The following is an 18,986-nucleotide window of genomic DNA, read 5'->3' as shown; positions in this document are numbered from 1 at the left end:
ATAGTTTATTGTCAAGTTTGTTTCCATATAACACCCACTGCTCTTCTGCACAAGTGCTCTCCTACATGACCATCAACCCCCTTCCCCATTTGCCCTCCCCCTTCAGCCCTGTTTGTTTTCAGTATTCAAGAGTCTCTCATGATTTGCCTCCTTCCCTCTCTCTAACTCTTTTTCCCCTCTTCCTCTCCCTATAGACCTCTGTTAGGTTTCTCCTGTTAGATCTATGAGTGCAAACATGTGGTATCTATCCTTCTCCGCCTGACTTATTTCGCTTAGCATGATACCCTCAAGGTCCATCCATGTAGCCACGAATGACCAGATTTCATTCTTTCTCATTGCCATGTAGTACTCCATTGTATAGATAAACCACATCTTCTTGATCCATTCATCAGGTGATGGACATTTAGGCTCTTTCCATGATTTGGCTATTGTTGATAGTGCTGCTATGAACTTTGGGGTACATGTGCTCCTATGCATCAGCCCTTCTGTATCCCTTGGGTAGATCCCTAGCAGTGCTATTGCTGGGTCATAGGGGAGTTCTAATGATAATTTTTTGAGGCACCTCCACACTGTTTTCCAGAGCAGGTGCACCAGTTTACATTCCTACCAACAGTGTAGGAGGGTGCCTATTTCTCCACACCCTAGCCAGCATCTATAGTCTCTTGGTTTATTCATTTTAGCCACTCTGACCAGCATGAGGTGGTATCTCAGTGTGGTTTTAATTTATATTTCCCTGATGATGAGTGATGCTGAGCCTATTGATTCATGTGCCTGTAAGCCATGTGGATGTCCTTTTGGAAAAGCGTCTATTCATGTCTTCTGCCCATTTCCTCACTGGATTATTTGTTTTTGGGGTGTGGAGTTTGGTGAGTTCCATATAGATTTTGGATACTAGCCCTTTATACGATATGTCATTTGCCACTATCTTTTCCCATTCTGTTGGTTGCCTACTAGTTTTCTTGATTGTTTCCTTTGCAGTGCAGAAGCTTTTTATCTTGATGAGGTCCCAATAGTTCATTTTGTTTCTTGATTCCCTTGCCTTTGGGGTTGTGTCAAGTAGGAAATTGTTGTGGTTGAGGTCAAGGAGGTTGTTTCCTACTTTCTCCTCTAGGGTTTTGATGGTTTCCTGTCTCATGTTCAGGTCCTTCATTCATTTTGAGTATTTTTGTTAATGGTGTAAGAAAGTGGTCTAGTTTCATTCTGCATGTTGCTGTCCAGTTCTCCCTGTACCACCTGTTAAAAAAAAAACTGTCTTTTATCCATTGGATACTCTTTCCTGCTTTGTCAAAGATTAATTGGCCATACATTTGTGGGCCCAGTTCTGGGTTCTCTATTCTATTCCATTGTTCTATGTTTCTGTTTTTGTGCCAGTACCATACTATCTTGATGGTGACAGCTTTGTAATAGAGGCTAAGGTCTGAGATTGTGATGCCTCCTGTTTTGGTTTTCTTCTTCAATATTACTTTGGCTATTCTGGATCTTTTGTGGTTCCATACGAATTTTAGGATAGTTTGTCCTAGCTTGGAGAAGAATGCTGGTGCAACTTTGATGGGGATTGCATTGAATGTGTAAATTGCTTTGGGTAATAATGGCATTTTAACAATGTTTATTCATCCAACCCATGAACAGGGACCGTTTTTCCATTTCTTTGTGTCTTCGTCAATTTCTTTTATAAGTTTTCTATAGTTTTCATCGTCCAGGTTAGATTTTCAGTTAGATTTATTCCTTGGTATTTTATGGTTTTTCGTGTAATTGTGAAGGGATCTGTTTCTTGATTTCTCTTTCTGTTGCTTCATTATGGGTGTATAAAAATGCAGCTGATTTCTGTACATTGATTTTGTACCTTGCAACTTTGCTGAATTCATGGATCAGTTAGAGAAGGCTTCTGGTGGAGTTGGTCAAGTTTTCCGTGTAGAGTATCATGTCATCTGTGAAAAGTGAAAGTTTGACTTCGTCTTTGCCAATTCTGATGTTTTTGTTTCCTTTTCTTGTCTGATTGCTGATGCTAGGACTTCCAGCATTAAGTGAAACAACAGTGGTGAGAGTGGACATCCTTGTCATGTTCCTTATCTCAGGGGGAAAGCTCTCAGTTTTTCCCCATTGAGGATGGCATTAGCTGTGGGCTTTTTATAAATGGCTTTAATGATGTTCAAGTAAGCTCCTTCTATTCTGACTTTCTCAAGGGTTTTTATTAAGAAAGGGTGCTGTATTTTGTCAAAGGCTTTTTCTGCATCTATCAACAGGATCATATAGTGTTTATCTTTTCTTTTGTTAATGTGATGAATCACGTTGATGGATTTGCTAATATTGAACCAGCCCTGTAACCCAGGAATGAATTCTACTTGATCATGATGGAAAATTCTTTTTATGTGCTGCTGAATTCAGTTTCCTAGTATCTTGTTGAGTATTTTTGCATCTGTACTCATTAAGGATATTGGCCTACAGTTCTCTGTTTTTGTTGGATCTCTGCCTGGTTTGGGAATCAAAGTGATGCTGGCTTCATAGAATGAGTTTGGAAGTTTTCCTTCTATTTCTATTTTTTGGAATAGTTTGAGAAGAATGGGCATTAACTCCACTTTAAATATCTGGTAGAATTCCCCTGGGAAGCTATCTAGCCCAGGCTTTTGTTTGTTGGGAGATTTTTGATAACTGATTCGATTTCTTCCCTGGTTATGGGTCTGTTAAGATTTTCTGTCTCTTCCTGTTTGAATTTTGATAGTGCATGTGTGTTTAGGAATTTGTTCATTTATTCTAGGTTTTCAAGTTTGTTGGCATATAATTTTTCATAGTATTCCCTGATGATTGCTAGTACTTCTGAGAGATTGGTTGTGATAGATCCATTTTAATTCATGATTTTGTCTGTTTGTGTGTTCTCTCTTTTCTTTCTGAGGAGCCTGGCTATAGGGTTATCTTTTTTTTTTTTTTAAATACCAACTCTTGGTTTCATTGATATGTTCAACTGTTTTTGGGGGTCCCATATTGTTTATCTTTGCCCTGATCTTTATTATTTCTCTTCTTCTTCTTCTGGGTTTGGGGTGCTCTTGTTGCTCCCCTTTTAGTTCCCTTGGTTACTCTGTTATATTTGGAATTTGCTCTTTTTCTAGTTCGTTGAAATAGGCCTGGATTTCAATAAACTTTCCTCTTAGGACTGCCTTTGCTGCATCCCAGAGAGTTTGGATTGGTGTATTTTCATTTTCATTTGCTTTCATATATTTTTTAATTTCCTCTCTAATTGTCTGATTGGCCCAATCATTCTTTTGTAGGGTGGTTTTTGACCTCCATGTTCTTGGAGGTTTTCCAGACCTTTTCCTGTGATTGATTTCAAGTTTCATAGCATTGTGATCTGAAAGTGTGCATGGTATGATCTCTACTCTTTAATATTTATGGAGGGCTGCTTTATGACCCAATATGTGATCTGTCTTGGAGAATGTGCCATGCGCATTTGAGAAGAAAGTGAATTCCCTAGCCTCAGGATGCAGAGTTCTAAATACGTCTATGAATTCCATCTGTTCCAATGTGTCCTTCAGGTCCATTGTTTCTTTAGTGATTTTCTGTCTGGTTGATCTATCCATTGCTTAAAGTGGAATATGATATCCCCTGCAATTAGCACATTCTTATCAATATGATTGTTTCTGTCTGTGATTAATTGTTTTATGTATTTTGGTGCTCCCGAATTAGGTTTGTAGATGTTTATAACTGTTAGTTCTTCCTGATGGAGAGACCCTGTAATTATGATATAATGTCCTACTTCATCTTTTACTTACTACTGCCTTTACTTTAAAGTCCAGTTTGTCCAATATAAGTATGGCTACTTCAGCTTTCTTTTGGCTTCCAGTCACATGATAGATATTTCTCCATCCCCTTACTTTCAATCTGAAGGTATCTTCAGGTCTAAAGTGAATCTCTTGGGGTGCCTGGGTGGATCAGTTAAGCATCTGGCTTCGGCTCAGGTCATGATCTCAAGGTTCGTGGGTTCGGGCCCCATGTCGGGCTCTGTGTTGACTGCTAGCTCAGAGCCTGGAGCCTGCTTCAGATTCTGTGTCTCCCTCTCTCTCTGACCCTCCCCTGATCACACGGTCTCTCTCTCTCAAAAATAAATAAAAAGCATAAAAGTATTTAAAATGAGTCTCTTATAGAGAGCAAATATATGGATTTTGGTTTTTTATCCATTCTGCTACCCTGTGTTGTTTGATTGGAGCATTCAGTCCATTTAAATTCAGTACTATTATTGAAAAATATGGTTTAGATTCATTGTGTTCTCTGTGGGGTTCATGCTTGTAGGGGTGTCTCTGGTACCTTGTATTCTTTGCAGCATTTCCCTCATAGAGTCCCTCTTAGGGTTTCTTGTAGGGATGGTTTGGTGGTGATGAATTCTCTCAATTTTTGTTTATTTGGGAACACTTTTATCTCTCCTTCTATTTTGAATGACAGGCTCACTGGATAAAGGATTCTTGGTTGCATATTTTTTCTGTTCATCACATTGAAGATTTCCTTCCATTCCTTCCTGACCTGCCAAATTTCATTAGATAGGTCTGTAACCACTCTGATAGGTTTCCATTTGTATGTTAGGGCCCTTTTATCCTTAGCTGCTTTCAGAATTCTCTCTTTATCCTTATATTTTTCCAGTTTTACTATGATATGTCATGCAGAAGGTCGATTCAAGTTATGTCTCAGGGGAGTTCTCTATGCTTCTTGGGTTTCAATGTCTGTTTGCTTCACCAGATTGGGGAAGTTCTCAGCTACAATTGGATCAAGCACCCTTTCAGGACCTTTTTCTCTTTCTCCTTCTTCAGGAATTCCTATGATACAGATATTGTTGCATTTGATTATATCACTCAGGTATCAAATTCTCTTTTCAAGCTCCTGGATCAATTTCTCTCTCTAGAGGCAGAGAGGAGAAAGGTGAATTAGAAGACACACAGAGAGATTACAGAGCCCCCTACTTCCCTGCCATCTTGCCCCAAAATTCGCTTTAAAACCAACTTAGAACCAAGGAGATTTCACATAGACTCCAGATTTCTGTCTTCTCTTGAGAAATCGTTAGTTCCAACAACACCGGATGTGCAGTTTCCCAGGGAAGCTGTTGGTGACCACCCAGTGGTGACTTCCCTCTGTAGGAAGCTCTCAGTTTCTCCTCCATCTCCACCCCAACCCCGTTCACCTGGTGCTGGTCCCTGCAGTCCCTGGAGATGCAGTCAGGCGACCTCAAGTCGAATGGCCAGAGATTCCATCCAGCCTGGCCGCGTAAGAGTTGTGTGACCTTGGGAAAGTTACTTCACCTCTCTGAGTTTTATATTCCTGTCTGTAAAATGAGTCTATGGCGATCCCTACGTCCTCGGCTTGTGTGAGGGTTTCACCGAGACTGGGCTTGGGAGGCCCCTAGCACAGGACCTCTTTATGGTCACTGCTCAGCAGCCTTTACCCCTTTTCCATCACCCTTATTATTGGAATTTTCTACCCCTTAGCTGCCAAAGGGGTAAATGTTGTGGTCTGAATCTCAGTACCTACCCATTGCTCTGTTATATCATTTTAGCTGTGTGGCATTTGTCAAGTCTCCTAACTCCTTCAGAGTTCAGCAGCAGAGGGTGACAGGTTCAGAGTAGGAGAGAAGACCCAGATATGGCCACGTTGAATGCCTTGCAGTGTGTTGGCCTGGGTGATATTATAGAACGCTTGTCCAGCCTTCTATTTTGCTGCAAGCTTGGGTATAAATTCTCATTTAATTTCAGATCCTGCCCCAGGGAGGCAGGCTTTATGACAGTGTGCCTTTTAGGAGGCACAGATTATTTCTGTGAGGATGAATAAGGCCCTGGTGAGAGGAGGAATCAGACTTCAAACCCAGGGTGTCCACGGCCAGTTCACAGGACCTTGACCACTAGGCTGCACGGCCTTTGAGTGGACATGGGCAGGGTTTCCGTGTTCTCAGATCACAGAGAATTGCTTCCTCTTGTGCACTTGGCAGCATACGCAGTGGGGCCAGTTCAAGGAGCCACTGTTAAGATTAAGACCAGGAGTGCTTCCTGCAGCTCTGCTGGCAGGGACAGGGCCTGTGGGGGAGGCATTGAGGAGAAATGAACTTGGGTGCAGGAGCGGGTATTTGAAACTCCCTACACTTGAAGCCAGTAGGGAACCCACATCATTTTTTGCCCACCTTCCAGCAGAAACAGAAATCCAAGGACCAAATTACATAGCACAGTGTTCTGTGTGTTTTTCAAACATGCTTCAGAAGAGATGGAGTCCCTTTTAAAGAAGTGGCATCAAGTGAAAATTGTCTTTCCCTCCTTTTGCCTTTTGTCTCTTCTTCCTGCTTCCCCTTTTTCCTGCACATCTGGGGTTCCCCTCTGGCTTCGACCAGCTTCCCAGTTTGGATGCAGACACATCTTGTTGGCCATGGAGAAATCTCTGTAATTTCTTTTTCATAGCAGGTCACTTCTCTTTGGGTGTGGGAGTTCTTGCATTTTACCAATCACCTTCAGTGGGGTATAATTTACACAATAAAAAGGAATGTGGAGGGCTTGGTTTCAAATAACACAAGCCAGGCAATTTCAAGGATGTACTTAGTTGTGGCCGGAGGTTCTTAAAAACACAGCACATTCTATAGTCCGGGTCACCTTTGCTGAAGTCCCATTACAAGAGTTGCATTGACATTTTATTTGCTGAATCATCGTTTTCTACTATTTGGCTACACATTTTTATGCTTGACGGGTAAAGGAATAAATCTGTGGTATTTGACACAGGTGATGTGGATTCTCCGATCCTGTCTTGTGATAATTTTTCACAGCCTTAGAAATGTTGCCACATATTTATCAAGTCAATGTTTACATGGTTTGGAAATGGGCTACCAAATAGAATGTGTTAGGTTTCATTGTACTCAGTGATTTGGCATTATTTATTTATGAATCAGGACATAGAAGGGCATGAGGAATGGCCACATTTTAGAGTAATACATCAGCAGTTGGGAGTTTTATGACCAAATCTGACAGCCCTGAAGGATATGGTAAACCGCACCAACGCTGAACTGGCAACTGCTGAGTCCCATTCTGGTTCTGATGGAAATGCGCACATTCTCTTTCAGATGTCACTGGGAAATGAGTGGAACCTGCTTGTACGTGGGTCCCGGATGTCATGTGTTAGAGAATGTGATCATGGAGCAGACAAAGGCGAAATGGTGTTGGGTCCGTGACTATCCAAGGGGACTGTTAACAAGTTTCTCCTGTGAAGTTATAAGCTTTAAGATGATTTTTGAATCAACACTCAAACAGAACGACAAACTCATTGAAGTCACCCACCTTTCATCATTGCATCAGGCCAAAGGGCAAGGGTCGTTAATGAATCTTGTTTAAATAATGGACTTCTTTAAAGTTGTACTGAAAGCAAACTACTGCTCAGAGATGGGTGTCCAGGCACTGAGGAATTCAGAAGTCTCTTGTGATAGACTAACTTGGTTTCTTTATGATTCTTGCTTTTGGTCTATGTCCGAGTCTCAGTAATCAGAAATATTTATACCAATTAAAAAATGTCTTGTAATACTCTACAGGGCAGATGTACGCCAGAGTATTCCTGGTGGACTGCGGAAGAGAATTCCAGGTGGACACAATCACTTACTGCAGTCTTACCAGATGTTAATTCCCTATAGTGCTGCTGGGCTGATCCAGTCCTTATCTCCTAGAATTTTGGGGAATATCCAGAAAGATAAGAAGCACATAGCTCTTCCACAGATTTATATTCATCAGTTTAATTTTGTTAAAAAATGTTTTTAATTAGTTCATTTGGTTTTTTAATAGTTTATTGTCAAATTGGTTTCCATATAACACCCTGTGCTTCTCCCCATAAGTGCTCCCCACCATGACCATCACCCCCTCCCTCTCTCCCCCTCCCCCTTCAGTCCATGGTTTGTTTTCAGTATTCAGTAGTCTCCCTTGATCTGGGTCCCTCACTCCCCCGCTCTCTTTCCCCCTTCCTCTCCCTTAAGAAAGAGACAGAGTGAGCGTGGGGAGGGGCAGAGAGAGAATTCCAAGCAGGCTACACTCTGTCAGTATGGAGCCAAATGTGGGGCTCAAACTCACAAGCTCTGAAATCATGAGATCAACCACTCCTAAGAATTAACTGGAGATGGATTAAAGATATAAATGAATGATATGAAACCATAATTCCACGTCTTTATTTCTGCTCCTAATACGCCAAGACGGAGCTGGTGAGGTGATGAAGGGCTGGAAACAGATGCCTGTGTGTGTGGAACAGACATTCTTTAGGAGTCTGGAATTCTCTCTCGGATCCTCTTGGACCAGCCACTTCCTTCCCTACGTTTGCAGACATAGCCTGTACTATGCCTGCTGCCAGCAATGCACTGCCCTGTCTCCTCAAACTCCTGGAAGCTGTAGGTGGGACCCGGTGGGAAGGGTGGAGTTCTGTGGCACTGATGCTGCCCCGTTGACACCAGGCAGAGGGGAAGGAGACAGGCACCGTTCCTGCTTCATAGGGGTTTAGTTACGTTAGTGTTGGTGTTGGTGTTAGATTTTCAACCTTTTACCCTAACACCTCTCAAAAGTTGAATTTCTTTCCTGCAGGTCAATGTGGCTGCAAAACCATTTCCTTCTTTCCCAGAAGTGCCCTCCAGGACATACCCCGTGGGCTGCCCTTTATCACCAACCATGGGCTCTGGGCCACCCCCTTCTCCACCCTGGTGGCCTCTGGGACCTCACCCTCACTCTCCACCTCCACCATCTAGAAAGATGATCTGAACAGGATGAGTTGACTTATGAAACACATTTCATCTTTTTTCTTGTTGAGTCTTTGGAGAAGATGCAGTGATGGCACCACAGGGCTTTCAGCTCAGCCTGACTGAGGACGTCATGACGTTCTTCAGGATTCTCAGGACAAGCACGAAATGGGCTGTTGTTTCCACACAGTGAGCTGGACAGCACATGTCTCTTACAGGGAGGGGAAGAGGCCTCGCGCAGGCGCACAGACACAGCGCTCCCTGGGACAGAGCTGGTACAAGGACCATGTGCTGGGCTCTCTGACGGAGGACACACAGCCCTAACTTTACTTCTAGCCAGTTGAACCCGAGCTGTTTGCACTTGCTTGATCAGTTATAAAAGCACCTGAGCCAGGGCCACGTGGAACCTCCTTCAAGGGACAGGCTCAGGTCTTCCTCTTGTCCTCAAGGGTCACCTGAGGCACCTGGAAATCCCTTCTGCTCCTGGTAAAGGACAGGAGAGTGGGACAGAGTTGAATATCATGGAAGATGGTGGGAGGGAGGCGTTTCTTCTGCACAGTCCATGCAAGTCAGAATCAACCTCCATCCACCTCTGGGCTTTATGAGCCCCAGGACATGGTGCAGCTCCCATGGGGAACATCAGTTGTGTCTGTACCACGGATGCGCAGAAAGACAAGGTAAAATCTGTTGTCCTTTTCAGTTGTAACGATTTCCGGAAACGTTAACCTGGCCCTGTCTGGGTTTCTATGTCCTGTGGTGTCCTTACTATTTTCTGTCCTTCTTCCTCACAAGCCCCCAGGCCTCTCCATTTTTAGATTGTCATGTTAGTTGGCACCTCTGGAAGCCACAAGTGCGTGGGGGCTGAGGACCACGTGGCTCTCACTTGGAGTTTGTGGAAAGAACTTGAGGAGGATGACACTTCACTGCACACTCAGGTCTCCTGGCGCAGCTGACTCCTTCCGCACCTACTTTACATGGGATTATTGTTATCATTTTCTTTTTTTCCTGTTTCAGTGTAAGTGATGAACTTGTTCAGAACGCCTGTTATCAGCTTCATGACGGAAAAGATAAAAACTCCTTCCAACTTTATATTGTGTGCTTTGTGCAGTGCTGACTCTTCTTGGGTCAATTTCGGAATTCACTGCTGTCCCATCTGAGTTGGTAAGTGTGCAGCAGAGAATTTCTCCGGTTGTCCCCTCGGCGGAAACACTGGATTATCAGAAGCGGCGCGTGTACTAGACCATGTACGCGGGAACTTCCGTCGGGAAGGGAGGGAATCAGTGACTCCCTGCAGGGCCGGTGCCTCACAGGGTCCTTCGGTTGTGTTTCCGTGAGCAGGCGGTCTGGTGGCCCCGGGGCTGTTATAACTGGCACTTTGTCTCATGATACTTTACGGGAGTTTTACGCCTGAAGTCAAGATATGTTTCTGTTCATTCGCTAATGTAAAATTTCCACCTCCCTTTTACAGTGGGACAAAATCGCTCTGCAGTTCCTAGTGTTCTTAAAATCAGAATTCCCTGGGAATTAAGAGGAGCACACCTGAGACCAATGAACGTGCACAGGTTATGTTTCTCTCGAACCCACTTTCAGCCCCCCCGGAGGACTCCGGGATTCCCCATCTCCTCAGAGGTCTCTGTGGCCTTGCCGAGAAGATGCCTTTGTCACGGAGTGGAACAGAGTGAGGACAGGCGGGGGCCAGCACGCTGAGCTTTGGCCCTGGGGCGGCTCTGAGTCTCTGCGTGGTGCTGGGCTTTTCATTCCCTCATGTTCTGTGTGTTCTCAGTGTTCTCAGGACCCCCTCTGGGTGATCTGAAGACAATTTTCTTCCATTACAGGTGGACACAGAAAAGCAGCCACACAGTTACGTGTTCATCCAAAGCCACACGTATGTTGTCGAAGACAGAACGCATAAAGGAGAACAGATGATCCCATTGCAGTAACTGAAAACATCTTTGACGTTGAGGACAATCCGTCTGAAATGTGAAGAAGACCAGCTGTGGTGATTATATATTTAGAGATGGTGTCTAATCTGCCCCTTGGCCCGAACACTTTCCCAGCCCACCCTGTCCCCCACTTTGTCCTTCCTAGTATCCCCTAATACATTCGTCACAGCTGTGTCTCAGTGTCGGTGTCTGCTTCCAGGAAAACCGACACTCCTTCCCCATCCAGTGCAAACTTTGGGGTTCCTGTGCACACAGTTAAAAACAGGTAGAGTGTGTAGTATTGATGGGAGAAGACGGATCATTCTTTGGGGTTGTATTGCCTGGAAGGGACCCGTCGTTCCAGCTGGGGAGCTGGACACATCCTACAGGGAGCTCCGTGGAGCTGGTTCATTCTGTAGACAGATCCTCATGAGCACATGGCACCCGCTCGTTTGTGGGGTTTGTGCCGAGGAGCAGGGCAGGGATCTGTCTCCAGGAAAGGGTGTGCTGTGATGGTGAGGAATGGATTCAGGAGACCAGTAAGGGGGCCCTGCAGGAATCCAGCTTTGTGCCCTTCTCCACCTTACCAGCTGCTCCCAACAGCACCAATCCGGATGGCCTCCAAGGGGGCAAATGGCAGCAATTTTCGTGGTGAGTCACATGATGTCCCCAAATCCTCCCCCTTTTGCCTCATTGAGGGATGGGGAGGGCAGAGGTCAATAGTATGAGGTAGGTTCCTTCAACACCGCCCAGGAGACTGGGTGTAAGCATACGGCACCTTCTATACCCGCCAGTCCAGTGCACTTTGCCCCACTTTTTCTTCTCAGTTTAGGAAGCAGCCAGCCCTCCAGCAGCTTTTGGGTCATGGCTGTGCCACCAGGGCAAATGCCTGGTCATCCACATTGCTGCCATTGTTGCTGTAGTCAATGTCAACATGAGCAGCTACTATACTGGGGACTCTCCTCCATTGTGATCAGGGCCTGGGACAAAACATGACAGGAGAGAGGGAGAGACAGGGGTGCCTGTGCTCCGGGACAGGGCTGCATGCACAGAGCAGATGGCCTGAAGCCTTGGGAGAGGTGGAGAAAGAGCCAGGCAGAGAGAGAGACTGAGTGAGTGATGGGGGAACTGGACAAGTCCTCGAAAGTGAAAAGAAGAAACAGAGAGATAGGGACTGAGAGAAACAGAGACAAAGAGAAAGTGCAAGGAGGAAAGCAGGGACCTGCCCAGGTATGTGGACAGGTGACATGGGCCAGGGGAGAGGGGATGTATGAAGTGGCTCTGAGTGTTGGGGCAGAAAAGGCTGGTATTTGGGCATCAGAGTTCGTGACTCCAACACCCCAACTTCCCTGGGGCCCAGGTCTGCAGAGGCCATTACATTTGACATGATGGGTCCGCCTCATTTCTCCTGGAACTGCGGCTCAGCCTCACGTTCTGTCACAGAGAGAGATGCCTTGAGGGAGAGTGTGCTGCTCCTGGTCAGGTGGACACCAGAGCCTGCCCCGCGGGGAGCTGCCCTGGGCCGTCTCCCTCCGTGCCCCGGGCCCTGCTGCATTCCTCCCCCACCAGCTGGCCGTCCTCCTGTTCTGAAACCGTGCCTCAGGCCTGGTGCTGCCCCCGGGTCCTGCAGCCTGGACCTGGCAGAGGCCGTCTGCTGATATTGATGGATTTGAATACGAATGTACTTGACAATAAGGTCCATATTGTCCCTCTGGAACTAGAAATGTGCATCAAGATAGTGGGTGGCTATCCTCCTGTCCACTGCCAATCTGAGGATGTCAGATAGTGGGTGATCCCTTGAAAACACCATAGTCCTCTCTTACATCAAATTAGAAGGCACTTCCTTCTCCCAACTTTCTTTAAATTACGAAGAGATGGCAATTAGTATTTGAAGGCAGAATGGTCTTCTAGGAAGTTGACCTATATGACTGATGGACAGTGTTTCATCCATCTGCATCCCTAAAGTGCATTTCATTGAAAATACAAGCCAAGGATACATTCAATAAATTCACAACAGATGTGTAGCTCCTGTAAGTCGCATTCTGACCTTGTCACATATGTGTCATCAACGACATTCTTGGTAACTTTTCAGATAAGTTCTCAACATCAAGATGGTGATGTTAGAGAATCTGGTATAAATGGAATTTCACATATTCTACACTAGGAAGGATTTAAAAAATTTTTTTAACGTTTATTTTTTCTTTTTCTGAGAGAGGTTGAGTGGAGGAGGGTGGAGAGAGAGGGAGACACAGAATCTGAGACAGGCTGCAGAATCAGAGCCATCAGCACAGAGCCCAGTATGGAGCTCCAACTCAAGGAGAGCATGATCATGACCTGGGTCAAAGTCGGATGCTTAACTAAGTCACCCAGGCACCCCAGGAATGATTTTTTTTTATGGCAAAGAAGGAGAAATTAAAAATAGTGTAACGGATGTCAATTTTAACGAGAGATTGCTCATACATTTGTTGTGTTAATTGTGCACACACGTTAGTCAGTCCACATGTCCATAAGTTATGTTGTACTTAACCACATGTGTAGCTATCATGTGAAAGCATGCACCACCATTATTACAGGATTCACCCTATTCCGTTGGCTGTAGCTTATATCCGTATGACTTATTCATCCCGTACCTGGAAGCCGGTGTCTCTGTCACAAAGGTGTCAATTTCTTATCTAATCTAAATATTTTGGTGATCAACACAGTTACCTATTGTTGAGCATTTGTAACTTCGTGGTCTATTTTTCTGTGAACATTGCTTAGACCATTATAAATGATGTCATTACATTAATAAATTCGGTTTCATTCTTCACTCACAAGAAAGGAGAAGGAAGAGATTTGTGTCCCAGGTCCTGCCACTGAGATCCTTCCCAGTCTAGAGAACAGGCTTAGCTGCCCAGAGCACCTTCAGTGCCTCAGCTGAGCGGCCATGGCCTTCAACATTGCAGGACTTCCCGCGGTGGCCGGCAGGGGGCGCGCGAGCACCGCACACCTGGAGCGGCGGGTTCCTCCGCGTGCGCAGCGGTGGCCGGCAGAGGGCGCCCCACCGGCTTTTCTGACCCAGGGCGCCTCTGAGCAGGAAGGGCTTCCGTCGCCGCTGGACAACTCAGGGCCTCTGCAGCTGCCTCAGGATAGAGACCAGGGCTGCGCTTCCAGCAGGTTCTGCCGCCCGCCGCAGGGAAGACCTAAGGAACTTTGCAGCAACTTGGCATCTCCAGAGTCGCCAGAGAGCAGCTGCCTTGTTGGGCTGAGTGCTGAGGAGGGGGCGCCGGCCGGCTTCCCCGGGCGCGGGTCGTGAGCAGTAGAGTCCCCTGCATTTTCTGGGCTTTTGCCGTGTTTCATTCCTCACTTTCCCTGACAGTATTTGAACAAGCCATAGTTTGCTGAAGGATCCATGGATTCAGGGGCACCACGACATCACATTGTTATGCCCAAGTTTGTAATATCGCCCCCAAAAAAGGCCAGAGACTACCAGGGAGACTGAGTCACGCATGCAAAAAGCAAAGGGCTTTATTACGGACTTAAGCTCCTTTAAGAACAGGGGAAGCCTGAATCAGACCTGCGTCCTTACAACATCAGAGATGCAGTGGGTGGTTTGTTCCAGATTCAGGCTTGTTTCTGGGGAGAAATCCTGACAAATTCAGAAGAACAGCTGCATTCATTTAGGCTGTGAATACATGAAATGCTCATTCAGGACCTTCTAGAAGAATGAGCTGGGACCCACTTTTCGAGTCTTGCTGGAACCACAGACCGAGGTAAGGGCCCAAACTGTCCCCCACATTATACATGCTTTTTAAAAATTTAAGGGTTTTCACTTAGCATGCTAAGCAAAAATAAGTCAGGCGGAGAAGGACAGATACCATATGTTTGCACTCATAGGTCTAACAGGAGAACAGGAGAGACCTAATGGAGGACCAGGGGGAGGGGAAGAGGGAAAGAGAGTTGGGGAGAGAGAGGGACACAAACCATGAGAGATTCTTGAATACTGAAAATGAACCGAGAGCGGGAGGGGGAGGGGGAGGGGGGTGATGGTCATGGAGGAGGGCACTTTTGGGGAGGAGCACTGGGTGTTATATGGAAATCAGTTTGACAATAAACTATTATTTTTAAAAATTTAAGGTTTTTTTTCCCGAACATAGTGAAGTAACTGAAAACTAGAGAAAACCTGGTAGGTAGGTGTAATGCATCTTATGTTATTTTTTAGCTTGAATTCCAGTTTGTAAAGATACAGTGTAATATTAGTTTCAGGTGGACAATATAGAGCAACACCTCCACCCATCGCCCGTGCTTGTCACAAGTGCGCTCCATGATCCCCATCACCTGTTTCTCCCATCCCCCACCCTCCGTTTGTCTCCTAGTTAAGAGTCTGTTGGATTGCCATTGTCTCCTTTTTCCCCATTGTTTTGTCTCATTTCCATGTGTTAGTGAAATCATATGGCACTTGTCTTTCTCTGACAGGCTGATTATACCCCGCATAACATTCTCTACCTCTCTCCACCTTGTTGCAAATGTCAAGATTTCATTTTTTATGATTGAATAATATTACATTTCAGGTACATTCCATAGACTACATCTTAATTTATTCACCAGTTGATGGATATTTGGGCAGTTTCCATAATGTGGCTGCTGTAGAAAATGCTGCTATACATGATTTGGCTCTTGTAGAAAGTGCTGCTGTGAACATTGGGGTACATGTGCTCCTGTGCATCAGCACTTCTGAATGTCTATCACCTGATGAATGGATCAAGAAGATGTGGTATATAAAAATAAAATGGAGTACTACACGGCAATGAGAAAGAATGAAATCTGGCCATTTATAGCAAAGTGGATGGACCTGGAGGGTGTCATGCTACGCGAAATAAGTCAGGCGGAGAAGGACAGATATCATATGTTTGCACTCATAGGTCTAACAGGAAAACTGGAGAAACCTAACAGGGGACTATAGGGAGGGGAAGGGGGAAAGAGAGTTGGGGAGACAGAGGGACGCAAATCATGAGAGACTATTAAATATTGAAAACGAACCAAGGACTGAAGGGGGAGGGGGAGGGGGAAATGGGGTGATGGTCATGGAGGGGGGCACTTGTGGGGAAGAGCACTGGGTGTTGTATGGAAACCAATTTGACAAACTATTATAAATTAAAAAAACAAAATGCTGTATAAACATCACGGGGCATGTATCCATTTGAAATATGATTTTTTGTATTTGTATAAATTCCTTGTGGGGAACGTGCTGGATCCTAAGGTAGTCCTGTTGCCGATAGTTTGAGGCATCGCCATAATGTTTTCCTGAGTGGCCACACCTGGTTGCACTCCTACCAACAGTGCAGGAGGGTTCCTCTCTGCCCACGCCCGTGGCCACACCTGTTGTTTCATCATTCGAGTTTAGTCGTTGTGACAGATGTGAGGCGTCATCTCATTGTACTTTTAAATTGTATTTTCCTGGTGATCAGTGCTGTTGAGCATCTTCACATGTGTCTCTTGGCTGTCTGTATGTCTTCTTTGGTAAAATGTATACTCCTGTCTTCTGTCCATTTTTAATTGAATTTCTCTTTATTTGGTGTTGTATAACTTTATATATTTGGGACACTAACCCTTTATCAGATGTCGTTTGCAAATATCATCATTCTGTAGGTAGCGTTTTAGGTTTCTTGATAGTTTCCTTGGTGACAGACGCTTTTTATTTTTATGAAGTCCCATTATTTTTATTTGGGTTTCCCTTACATTGGAGACATATCTACAAAACAGTTTGTAGAGTCAATGTCAAATAAGTTACTGCCTGTGTTCTCCTCTGGGGTTTTTATGGTTTCAGGTTTCACACACAGGTCTTTATCGATTTGGAATTCACTTTTGTGTATGTTGTAAGTAAGTGGTCCATTTTTGTTGTTGTTGTTGTTGTCGTTGTTGTTTGCATGTTGCTGTCTAGTTTTCCCAAAACCATATGCTGAGGAGACTTTTTAAAGTTTATTTATGTATTTTTGGGGGAGAGAGCATGTGCGAGCGAGCACGTGCACATGCCAAAGAGGGGCAGAGAGAAATGAAGAAAGTGAGAAATCCAAACAGGCTTTGCACCGTCAGCACAGAGCCCAAGGTGGGGTTTGAACTAATGACCCCTGAGATCATGACCTGAACTGGATCCAAGATCAGACGCTTCAGTACAGAGCCACCCATGCACCCCAAGACTATCTTTTTTCCATTGGATATTCTTTCCTGCTTTGTTGAGGATTATTGACAATATAGGTCAATAGGTGTGACTTCATTTCTGGGTTTCCATTCTATTAATCTATGTTTTGTTTTGTTTTGCCAGTACCGTACTGTTCTGATCACTTCAGCTTTGTAATATAACTGAAAGTCTGGAATTGTGATGTCTCCAGCTTTCGTTTTCTTTTTCACGTTTCTTTTGGCTTTTTTGGGTCCTTCGTGGTTCCATACAAAATTTAGACTTATTTGTTCTAGTTCTATGACAAATGTTTTGTTAGTTTGATAGGGATTTCATTAAGTGTGTAGATTGTTTTGGGTAGTATAAACATTTTAACCATATTTGTTCTCCCCATCCATGAACATGGAATATATTTCCATTTCTTTGTCCCCCTCCATTTCTTTCATCAGTGCTTCATAGCCTTTAGAATACAGGTCTTTCCCCTCTATGGTTGGGTTTATTCCTAGTATCTTATGGTATTGGATGCACTTGTCAATGGGATTGATTCCTTAATTTCTCTTTCTGTTAATTCATGATCGCTCTATAGAAATGCAGCAGATTTCTGTACATTGACTTTTGTATATGGTCACTTGCTGAATTTGTATATCCATTCAACAATTTTTAAGGGAGTCATTCATGTTTTTTGTATAGAGCATCATGTCATTTACCAATAGCGAAAGTTCTACTTCTTCCTTGTCGATTTGGATGCCTTTTATTTCTTTTTGTTGTCAGATTGCTGTGGCTAGGACTTCAGTACTATGTGGAATAACAGTGGTAAGAGGGGTCATCCATGTCTTCTTCCTGACCTTAGAGGAAAAGCCTTCAAATTTTCCCCATTAAAGATGAGATTCGCTGTGGGTTTTTCATAAAGGACCTTTATTAGATGCAGGTGTGGCGAGTCTCAGTCTCCTGAGGGTTTTTCTCATGAATGGATGTGCCATTTTGTCAAATGCTTTTTCTGCACCTGTTGAAAGCACAGTATTGTTCTCTCTCTTCTATTACTGTGGTGCATCATGTTGATGGATCTGTGAATATGGAACCACCCTTGCAGCCCAGGAATATATCCCACTGCATTATGGTAAATGATTCTATTAACATATCGTTGAACTTAATTTGGAGGTATTTTAATGAGAATTTCTGCATACATACTCACCAGGGTATTGGCCTGCAGTTTTATTCTGAAAATTTGTAAACATATTCTACATGTTTATTTATTTACTTAGAGTGTGTGTGTGTGTGTACATAAAAGTGAGAGGGGGGCAGAGAGGGAGGAAAAGAATCTTGAACAAGCTCCGAACTGTCAGTGCAGAGATCAATGTTGGGCTCGAATTACGATATAATGACCTAATCCACAAGTAAGAGTTGGACACTCAACTGAGTGAGCCACGCAGATCCCCCGCAGTTTTCATCTTTAGTGGAGTCTTTATCTGATTTTGATATCCAGGTAATGCTGGCCTCAAAGAATGAATTTGGAAGTTTTCCTTCTTTTTTATTTTTTGGAACCATTTGAGAAGAATAGGTATTACCTATTCCTTAAATGTTTGGTAGATTTAATCAGTGAAGCCTTCTGGCCTTGAACTGTTGTGCTGGGGTAGACAATTTTTGTATTATTGATTCAAATTCTTTCTGGTTTCAGATTTCTATACATTCATGTTTCAGTTTTGGTAGTTTGTTTTTCTTTTTTTTTCCTTTTTTTAAAAAAAGCATTACTGAAATTTAATATCCACTTTTATAACTACTTTTATTATTTTTTATTTTTTAATAGCTTATTGTCAAATTGGTTTCCATACAACACCCAGTGCTCTTCCCCACAAGTGCCCTCTACATTACCAACCCTTCCCTTCCCCTTCCCCCTCCACCTTCAAGCCTGGGTTCATTTTCAGTATTCAGTAGACTCTCAGGTTTTGCATCCCTCTCTCTCCACAACTCTCTTTCCCTCTTCTCCTTCCTATGGTCCTCTGTTAGGTTTCTCCTGTTCTACTGTTAGACCTGTGAGTGCAAACATATGGCATCTGTCCTTCTCCACCTGACTTATTTCGCTTAGCATGACACCCTCTAAGTCCATCCACTTTTCTACAAATGGCCATATTTCATTCTTTCTCATTGCCATGTAGTACTCCATTGTATATATATACCACATCTTCTTGATCCA

The 18,986-nt window shown here is 44.1% G+C and overlaps 1 protein-coding gene across 6 annotated transcripts in view; it reads left to right on the top strand.

Moving 5' to 3' along the window:
• Positions 1-10,836, top strand: part of LOC115287313 — a 39,982-nt gene extending 29,146 nt beyond the window's left edge. For all 6 annotated transcript variants that reach the window (XR_003906431.1, XR_003906425.1, XR_003906414.1 and 3 more), the window contains 4 exons: positions 8,568-9,396; positions 9,734-9,880; positions 10,188-10,281; positions 10,555-10,836. The gene's annotated coding sequence lies outside the window, so the exon portion shown is untranslated. The remainder of the gene's footprint in view (positions 1-8,567; positions 9,397-9,733; positions 9,881-10,187; positions 10,282-10,554) is intronic.
• Positions 10,837-18,986: the final 8,150 nt, after the last annotated feature.

The sequence above is a fragment of the Suricata suricatta genome, chromosome 1, assembly GCF_006229205.1.
Source record: "Suricata suricatta isolate VVHF042 chromosome 1, meerkat_22Aug2017_6uvM2_HiC, whole genome shotgun sequence".
In the NCBI taxonomy this organism is placed as follows: Eukaryota; Metazoa; Chordata; class Mammalia; order Carnivora; family Herpestidae; genus Suricata; species Suricata suricatta.
The sequence above is the reverse complement of the archived record's forward strand: the minus strand, read 5'-3'. Positions and strand labels throughout refer to the sequence as shown.